This window comes from Dreissena polymorpha, chromosome 2 (genome assembly GCF_020536995.1).
Source record: "Dreissena polymorpha isolate Duluth1 chromosome 2, UMN_Dpol_1.0, whole genome shotgun sequence".
Taxonomy (NCBI): Eukaryota; Metazoa; Mollusca; class Bivalvia; order Myida; family Dreissenidae; genus Dreissena; species Dreissena polymorpha.
Window position 1 is genome coordinate 99,910,151 of NC_068356.1, and position 10,222 is coordinate 99,920,372.

The 10,222-nt window shown below is 35.1% G+C and overlaps 1 long non-coding RNA gene across 3 annotated transcripts; it reads left to right on the plus strand.

The window, feature by feature from the left end:
- The first annotated feature begins 5,942 nt into the window (after positions 1-5,942).
- Positions 5,943-8,629, plus strand: LOC127868256 (uncharacterized). Of its 3 annotated transcripts, XR_008044037.1 has the most exons (4): positions 5,951-6,114; positions 7,017-7,185; positions 7,692-7,793; positions 8,491-8,629. It is a non-coding gene; the product is annotated as an uncharacterized LOC127868256 (long non-coding RNA). The 3 variants fall into 3 exon arrangements; XR_008044036.1 differs by having other exon boundaries at positions 5,943-6,074; positions 7,017-7,793; XR_008044035.1 differs by having other exon boundaries at positions 7,017-7,793.
- Positions 8,630-10,222: the final 1,593 nt, after the last annotated feature.

Genomic DNA, 10,222 nt, shown 5'->3' on the forward strand with positions numbered 1-10,222 from the left:
TAGTTGTTTACACTGAAATATTTCATAGTGTACATGTAACATCATATAGTTGTCCTGTACTTAGTTTGATTAAATCATTATTTAGGCTTCAAATTGACCATGTCTGTAGTTGTTTACACTGAAATATTTCATAGTGTACATGTAACATCATATAGTTGTCCTGTACTTAGTTTGATTCAATCATTATTTAGGCTTTAAATTGACCATGTCTGTAGTTGTTTACACTGAAATATTTCATAGTGTACATGTAACATCATATAGTTGTCCTGTACTTAGTTTGATTCAATCATTATTTAGGCTTCAAATTGACCATGTCTGTAGTTGTTTACACTGAAATATTGCATAGTGTACATGTATATCGTAGCATAACACTTAAACATACACAAAGCACATGCCCCTGGGGTAAAATTTGGCCATGCCCCATTACACAGGTGAGCGATCAATGCCATTCTTTGCCCTCTTGTTTAAAAAAATATTTAAATATAACGATGTTCCTTTATAAATGTCTGCTTGAAAAGAGAGAATATGTATTGCTTAAATAATTTTTATGGTAAGTGGAAAATATTGTTGTTATACCCCTTTAGTAATCCTTTAGTTCTTAAACAATTTAAACAGCTTAATGGAAAACACATTAATGTTCTTTGGTTGAACAAGTTTCTATGATGTTTTAAAACTTATCAATATTCTGCACAAAATTTTAAATAGCTCAGCAAATGAGATACTCCTTAAAGAAAATTCCTTTGTGTGAAATAGACATGCTCAAATATGGTCAACCATTAATTTGTATTATGTATCCTTTTAGCTGAAGAATTTTCAATATGACATTTAATCAAATTAGCCAATGCATTATTTATTTAACCCATTCCAATAAGCATTGGAAATTTATCAACATATATCAACATATTATTATGCCCCCCTTCGAAGAAGAGGGGGTATATTGCTTTGCTCATGTCGGTCGGTCGGTCGGTAGGTCGGTAGGTCGGTCGGTCGGTCGGTCTGTCCACCAGGTGGTTGTCGTATGATAACTCAAGAACGCTTGGGGCTAGGATCATGAAACTTCATAGGTACATTGATCATGACTCGCAGATGACTCCTATTGATTTTGAGGTCACTAGGTCAAAGGTCAAGGTCACGGTGACCCGAAATAGTAAAATGGTTTCCGGATGATAACTCAAGAACGCATACCCTTAGGATAATGAAACTTCATGGGTAGATTGATCATGACTCGCAGATGACCCGCATAGATTTTGAGGTCACTAGGTCAAAGGTCAAGGTCACGGTAACCTGAAATAGTAAAATGGTTTTCGGATGATAACTCAAGAACGCATACGCCTAGGATCATGAAACTTCATAGGTAGATTGATCATGACTCGCAGATGACACCTATTGATTTTGAGGTCACAAGGTCAAAGGTCAAGGTCACGGTGACCCGAAATAGTAAAATGATTTTCGGATGATAGCTCAAGAACGCTTTTGCGTAGGATCATGACACTTCATAGGTACATTGATCGTGACTCGCAGATGACCCCTATTGATTTTCAGGTCACTAGGTCAAAGGTCAAGGTCACAGTGACAAAAATCGTACTCACACAATGGCTGCCACTACAATGGACAGCCCATATGGGGGGCATGCATGTTTTACAAACAGCCCTTGTTTTTATTTCTTTTTGTGCACTTTGCATGTCAGATTTGTGTGAAATAGAAGTTTTGATATTGGCATTCTTGAATTACTTAAATTTAAATTTAAAACCTACACAACTTTTAAAATCAATGTTGTTAAGTTCCTATATATTTATTTAAGTTTCACTTGATTTGTCATTGTCAGCTCGGGTACTACTTACATGTACCCTGGGTACTCTTAATAATACTAAAATGTACCCTGCGTACCGAAAATATACTAACACGTATCCGGCCAATTGAGACTGTACCCTAGATGCATTCCCGCCTAAAATCCAATGTCGTCAAAATGCTTTTTGAGCAGAAGTTTCGATAATATAAAGGTCATTTTACAGAATATTGACATAAATATGAATATAATTAATTTGATAAAAAGTCGACAAAGACCAATTTAGCGTTAGGTTACGTTTCAGTATAGTTTCCGTACCCGGGGTACATTTAAGTATACTAAGGAGTATCCGGGGTACATTTTAGTAGTACCCGAGCCGAAAATGACCAATGCAGCTTAAGTTTCCCTTCGAATAATTGGTTTGTATATATTAATGCTGTGCACATGCCCATCATGGGTTGGTCTGTAGGTCGGTATATAGACTATTTTTGTTCTGCTTATATCTGGGGAATGCATTGGTGTACAATCTTGCAAATTGGTATGTTGGTTATTAGTGAAAATTAACCTGAATGCACTTGTTAATGTTTAAGTCAACATGTCAAAGGTCAGTGTCACAAGGTTTAGTGATTTCTTTGGTGGAAAGTAATAAACATATAAAGTTTAAGGGCAATATCACATGATATGGTATCATGATATTAGTTTGCACACACAATCTAGAGAACCTGTTAATGTTAGAAAACTTTCAGGTATTTTCATTCTCATATGAGGTTGTGCATCTACATTTTGTATCATATTTCACTGAAAATTACAACACTTAGACAATCTATAACATCATGCGACATATTATGACTTGCAGAATTGGATGATAGTTTACGTCACAATGGTTACAACTTTTTGTTTGACTAGAAAGCAATGATACCTTTTTAGTTTATAGTATTTTTATACAGATTAAAAGATGTAGTTTCTTCTAGCAATTAAAAAAACCAACATATTTTGCTTTGGGATATAGTTAGCCACATAACTTGTTAATTGAATGGTCATGAAATAATATATGTGCGAAATGATTCAATGATGTCCATTCTCTCAATGATTATAGTATGGCAGTTGTCAGTTACTGGCATAAGTATATGCACTTAGTTGATCCAGGAAAAGGTTAATTTAATGACCACACTGCTAGGACTAAAATGCATTTTATTTGTGTAGAGGTCTATTAAAATCTGATAAAATTCCTGGATTTTCTAGATTTTCCAGTTCCTGCAGGACCCCATACAATCACACATCTTTACACAGCTGAACAACAACAGGCCCTCTGGTCAGTTGGGCCCCCACATCCAAGGACAATGCCTTGGTATAGGCGTCGAGCTCTTGGGTCAGGAATTTTGGGCAAAGCTCCTACCCCAAGGGTACAGCCAGTCTAACCATGGGACTCCAAACTTCCCTGCTTAGAGGCCAAGACTACCTCATCTACAAGGAAGGTTGTTATGCAAACAGTATCGCAGTCATTCAAATACTTTTTGGAAGAATATGGATATTAATGTCCCCACTATATGAGGTAAGGGGGGTATGAAGATTTGCCCTTATCCGTGATTTTGTCTGTCCTTCCATCCTTCCTTCCATCTCTTACCCTTTTGTGGCCGCCATAGCTCAAAAAGTATTGTGCTAGAGGGATTGAAACTTTGCATTTATATCAAAAAGCATGTAAACTTGTGAACCTCCATATTTTGATTTGATATCTCTGACATAATTGGAGTGATAGCCCCTTTTTCTGATTTTTTTTGTCATTTAGTCATATTTTTTGCTACTAGAGGCCTGAAACTTTGGATGCATTTTGGATACCATGGTATCTGTTGTTCATCCTTTTGCGATGTTTTTGTGTTTGTCTGTCAACTTTTTTTCAATGGACATTTGCTCCTGAAGCACTTGACAGAGTTAAATGAAATCTCACAGGAATGTTCCTTAGGTTTTCAATTTTTTCTTCTTTTTTGAAATCCATAGCCAAGAGGTTTAATGTTTGGTGTGCAACAGTGTAAGTGAGTCCTGTTAAAATGTTACCAATTATGTCCCTTGGGTCAACACTGGCTTAGCCCTAGGATATTCCAGTTTTACATAAACATATTTAGGGACAACAAATCAACTTTAAAGCCCAAGTGTTATATATTCGGTATGGAACATAATCTAGAGGTTCTCTACAGAGTTTGTTTGATTAATACACCTGGCCCTAGTGGTCATTGACTGATACAGGTAAAACCTTCGAAAAACATTTGGTTGAACCACAACGCCCTTTGGGTTCATATTTTGTCCATGTACTGGATGCCATTTCTGATTGCATTGAATACATGTCTGAGATTTTTGAAGATCTTTCTATCTGTTCTAAGGGGCCTTTCCCTCACAAGTTTAGGCCCAGAGAACCATGTTACCCAACTCCAGCTCAGGCACTACATCTCAACAGGTAAGTCCCAGTAATAGTTAGTTTCACCACTTTAGGAATGGGGACTGGGGCTCTTTGGATTTGGAAAAACTGTGTTGTTTTAAGTGAAATGGTGACATTGGTGTTGTGGTTGTTTTTGCTTACAATTGCTTTGACATTGAGGATAAAATGTGTTCAATATTATATTTACTATGGTTCAACTTGTAGAGCTGATTAGGAAAATGAACTTAATATTGCAAAAAAAAATATATTTGTTTTGGAATCCTTCAATTGTTAATTTTATTCAGTCATTTTGGAAAAATCTATATTTTGTTAAATTTTAAAAGGGGTCGAATAACAGCCCCAAATAAATATATATAAAAAAACTGAGGTAAGTCCCTTGCCATTGGAAAAGGGATCACTGTGGCACAGCTGTGACCACCATCCATGAGGCCCATTCATAATAAGACTAGTTCTGGGAAAACTGGTCTTAATGCATGTGCTGCTTAAAGTCTCATCCCAGATTAGCCTGTGCAGTCTGCATAGGCTTATAATGGACTACACTTTCCACTTTTGGGGAATTTTTTGTTTAAGGATGTCTCTTCTACATGAAAATCCTGTTTTGTCCCTGAATAGCCTGTGCAGACTGCACGTGCATTAAGCCCAACATTCACAGAATGCGACCCTTATAACTTTAATACTATGATGTAATCAAGCTGTAACAAATTGGTTAAACCCAAATGCAAACTCAGTTTTCTGCACTTCACTTAATTTACCATTATATCTTATTTCAATAAGTTTGAAACTATTGCATCTCATATAGAAATGTGAAGAAGATACAACAGTTTCATGCTAAACCCTAACATTTTAATTGACCATCAAGAGCTTTTAAAAACAACAACATACAAATTATCTATAGGCACCAAGCAAACTGACTTTTTATCTCTTTACAAAATCAAGTTCCATATAAAAGGTATATATATGGAGGTCACATGCATTCAAAAACTATGTAACTATGTCACCAGGTCAAATCTTTAGAAACCCTTGATGCCAATATAATGGCCACATTTATGACTCAATCTTGATTAAACTTTGAGAGAATGCATATCTTGACAATTGCAAGTTGGTATGAGGGATTGTGCGTCCAATAACTAGGTCACTAGTTATTATAGTAGAAAAATCTTCTTGCTACTCTAAAGGCCACATTTATGAGTTGATTTGATGACACTTTGTCAAAATGTTTATCTTTTCATTTTAGGCCGAGTTTTAATTTATGTGACATGCATCCAAAACTAGTTAATCTTTTGAAATCCTTGTTTCCGCAGTAGAAGTCACATAAATGTCTCAATCTTGATGAAACTTTTTTAGAATGTTCATCTTGACAATATCTAAGCAAACTTCAAAATTGAATTCCGATCTTGCATCAGGTTGAGTCTTCTACCAAAGTTTAACGTTTAACTCAGGTAAGCCCTTTAGGGCCATTATGAATCTCTTGTTTCAATTAACAACTTTCAGAGGATTTTCAATGCAGAACCATGTAGATTGTTTTCTACTAAGGAACTTTGAGATTGTTTCAAAAGAAAATGTTAACATTTAAGGAATATAGAGTGTTTTGGTCAGTTAACTTGAAATACGCGTGGCGTTTAATTTGAGACAAATATGCATGTTTCTTTTCATTCATGTTTAAAGGTTCGTCAGTCTCTTGTGTAACAACCGAAACTAAAGATGAAGCGCCACAGAGAGAAATACAGGTCACAACAGTAAGACATGCAGATATTGCTGCTTTAGTCTCAATAGCAACATCAGCAGCAGCAGTAGCAAAAGCAGCAACAACACCCACAATGCAACAATCAACAGTGCCATTGCTGAGCTCTTTCAAATGTATGAGGCTTGGGAAAACTTATATCGAGACTCACCTTTGGTGAATGTTTTCTATAATTGTTGACTGAATAATTACAATGGAGCTTTTCTCTAAAATAACGCATGTGCCTAAAGTGTTGTCCACACAGGCTGATCTGGGACGACACTTTCCGCTTTAATGGTATTTTTTTTGTATTAAGGTAGTCTCTTCTTGCAAAAATCTGGTTAAGGAAGAGTGTTGTCAGTGATTAGCCTGTGCAGATTGCACAAGCTTATCGAAGTGGATACTTTTCACACATACATTTTACTACATTGTCACAGAGTCATAATAATGGAGTCATTTTTCTGAAGGTTGGTCATTCAGAGTGGTGCTTTGTCTGCATGTAATGTTAAAGGATTGTATTGTATTTGATTAAACCACGTCCATATTTCTCAAGACAATTATAATGAAACATCAATTGTGTAAACCCCGTGGAGTGTGGGTTGAGGGTAAGTTGACATTTTGTGACAAAGCTCTAACTTATCATTGGCCCAGCCATGACTCTCTTGCACAATATTAATGACACCGTCTCTGTATCTCATCATACATGGGAATTCAGAGGCTGTGTAACTTATATTATAAATAACTATGCACCGCAGTCTATTGCACCGTCCGCTCTATATGGATTGTTTTAAATAAAACCTAATTGAGTTATTGAAAATATTTGTTAATTTCAATGTGAGAGCGTTATATAGCACAATATATTAACACCACAGATGCATATGCATGATAACTATTGTATTAATGGCAAACATCAAAAAATGTATTTCTTAACATTTTGCCTCAAACACATTATGATGAACACATTATAATTGTTTCAAAATATATCTAAATAACATGTGTTTCAGGAAATATCTAAACATATTGATATATTTGACTTTGCTTTGATTTATATTTTCTATGATTTCTCTTCTCCTAATTAGGTCGAGGATCACCCAAAACCACTCGGTGCCAAGCAATGAAATTATCAGCTGCCACTTGACATGACCACTGTACACACCTGGGAGTCAGGTTTAAGGTCACATCAGCTTAAATGTTCACGGCAGTAAGAAAATGAAAGATCTTAAAGGGACTTGTTCACAGATTGTGTGGGTAAGTTGACAGACCTCATTGGCATTACTAAAAAAATGGCAACAATTTTAAATGAATAAACATATGACTACAACTTATACCAATATATTGCGGTACATAGTGTATAGTATCGCAATATGCTTTTACTGCCTTGAATACAAATATAAATTACCCCAGTTTGGAATCCAAATAAAGGCAGTTTTTTTTATTTTACGTCCTTAATTTTTATTATTTTAATTATTTTAGGTTATTCCATAAACTGTATTTTATTGGTTTTAATAATGTTTGTAAAAATATATTGAGAACTCGATGACCACTATATCTTAAAACAAAATGACTGCAGAACAGGTCTTAAACATTTTCCTTTAAATATGTCACTATCTTTCTCAGTAAACACAATGTCTGCAGAAAGAATAACCTCTTTCCCTTTAAAGAAATCTCAATATGTTTTTTACTGCAAACGGATTTATTACAGAACTGGAATCTATCTTTGAACATTTTCCTGCAGTATTCTCCATCATTTGCAGTTAACAAGATGACTGAACAACATGGCATCAATGGCAGGGAAGAAGTGATCAAGGGGGGGTAATCAGGTGCAAGTCAAGATGGCGACGTCCATGCCAAGACTGGTATGGTTCGCTGTTTTATAGCCTTTACTAGTTTTATTAGTTTTTAAATGCCGCTTTATTTCCAGCCATAACAGTAAGAAAGTGATTAGTATTTGTTTTGTATAAATATGCGCTTATATCTCGACTGGCTACGTATTTTCTTAGTGGGAGCTGTAATTTTGTGATCCCGCTAAGAAATTTTGTTGCGAGTAAAGTAGAGATATAGAGCGAATATTAATACGAAATAAACGCTTATAATTCTGCATGGACGCGACCATCTTAACTATTAGGTGATAACCACCTTTGAGTGATTGTCCTCAACTTATGTAAATCAACTTTTTCAAAATGTGTTGTATTTGGTGAATCATCAAATATATATACCACTTTTGACAGAAAAAGTTTATTATATGTTTTTATATAAAAACTCTTTAAAAAAATTGGTCATAACCAACAAACAAAAAAATAAACTAATTTATAATATTTGGTGTGATTGCATTGACTGTATGTTAAGTTTTAAAAGGCTTTCCAACTCTGGAACTTTGTGGACACAAGGCTTTAGTTAAGCCTTTTTATTTTACCTTGTTTATATGAAAGTTTATGGCTTATTTAGAAAATCACAAGTGTGGCTGGGTTAAACCAGTACTTGGGAGTCTTGAAAAAAAATGTCCAAATCATGCTAGTATGGTCTCGTTTGACACATTATTGACTTTATTTCCAGAAAACCCTGATTGCAAAGCGTAGAGTCTGCTCCGGAAGCATTTGCACACAAGGCACAAACATCAGCTGCAATAATCGTCTTGATATTCTGTCATCGCCATGGTGCATGACCCTCAGTCTATGAACATAGGTTATCTTGGGTGAGTTTTCAAGTCATGTGCATGCTTTTTGCATGACACCAATTAAAGAGATGGGTGGTTAAATGAAGATTTAACGTAGTCCGTCCATACGTCTTTCACTTCAGCTAACGGATTTTTTTGTTTACTAAGAGTATTGCGTCTTATGTGATGAAATCAAAGATATGTTCCATCATATGAGCTTACCCTCCTGTGTAACTTTTTTCACTCTCTATGACATTAGTGGAGTTTTGTGACACAAGAAAAATGTGGATGCGTCCGTGACCATGGTGACCAACTCTTGTTTCCTACTTCACAAAAGAGATATGAGTTTTCTCATAAAAACTCTTGCTCAACGCACGTGTTTTGGGCCATCAGCTTATTGTCATTATTAACTATTTTTCGAATGGCAAAAAATTATCTTTATTATCTTTATCAAATCCCATCCCATAGTATTAGTATATTAAGAGATTACACTTCACCTTTAATATGTATAGTCGATTGTTATTTTATCAATAGTCTCAGGACCATTATTTCCTCTCTGGATTCAAATCAGATATGTTTTAACACCCTACGGCAGGCAGTGCTTGTTAATTTTTTTCATCTGTATCAAAAATATAATAAAAAACTGACTTTTCAGTAATGTGTCTTTCTTTTATCAGACACCCATGGAAGAAAGAAAACTGGCCAATCAGAATTACAGCCTGTTGCAGCAGTTGTTACCATATTTTCCTCAGTCAAACCTGAGAAGCTCAGAGATATATACTGTTTAAGATGTGCCAGACTCTACATACCTCCTGGTATGTTCAGCACTTACTCTGACAGGTTTTATCTTTGAATTTTGTGACGGATGGAAAATAAATGAGCTTGTTCACATCGAAATGGCAGAATGACATATCACAACAATTGAAGTGGAAAGCCAGAAAGTCATGTGGACAGCCACGTTTTGTATGTGACCAGCCAAGTTGTATTCAAAGGAAAACACAAGTATATGTTTTATGGGAATTATGATACTGTCAGTCATTTTATGTTGAAAGTTTTGGTGAAATATAGTATGTACATTATTATCATAAGCACACATATAACAAGTCTATCCAATGTCTTTGTCTGTATTATGAAACTTTCACTACAGACTTTGATCCTGATAATGATAACATTTTATTTTAAGATTGTCAAAGCTGTTTAAATGATGGTGGTAAATTGGATAAAATTGAGAAAATATTTAAGTATTTTCCTGTAATGAAACATGTTCATGTTTTCTGTTTTTACCAGTAATATAGATGTGCTACTTAAACAAATTCTTCAGAAAGGCTGAGAGTTATGAAATATCGGAATTGTCTGTCTATCAATCTTTCTGAAACAATATAAGTCGATTGGCTCACCCGGGTCAGTATTCGATCAAGAATCTTGTTTAGTAGCATAATATTTCATCGGAATGGAAACCAGAGTACAGGGATAATTTCGTGCACGACATATTAAACGGTGCTCAAGAACTAGAACACAATTTACAATCAGGTGTTCACTCGCGATGCGATCCGGATTTATTAGTCTCGGAGTTAACTGATTTTCTAAATAAACAAGGGGAAAAATATTTTAAACATGTAGTAAGCAATCAGG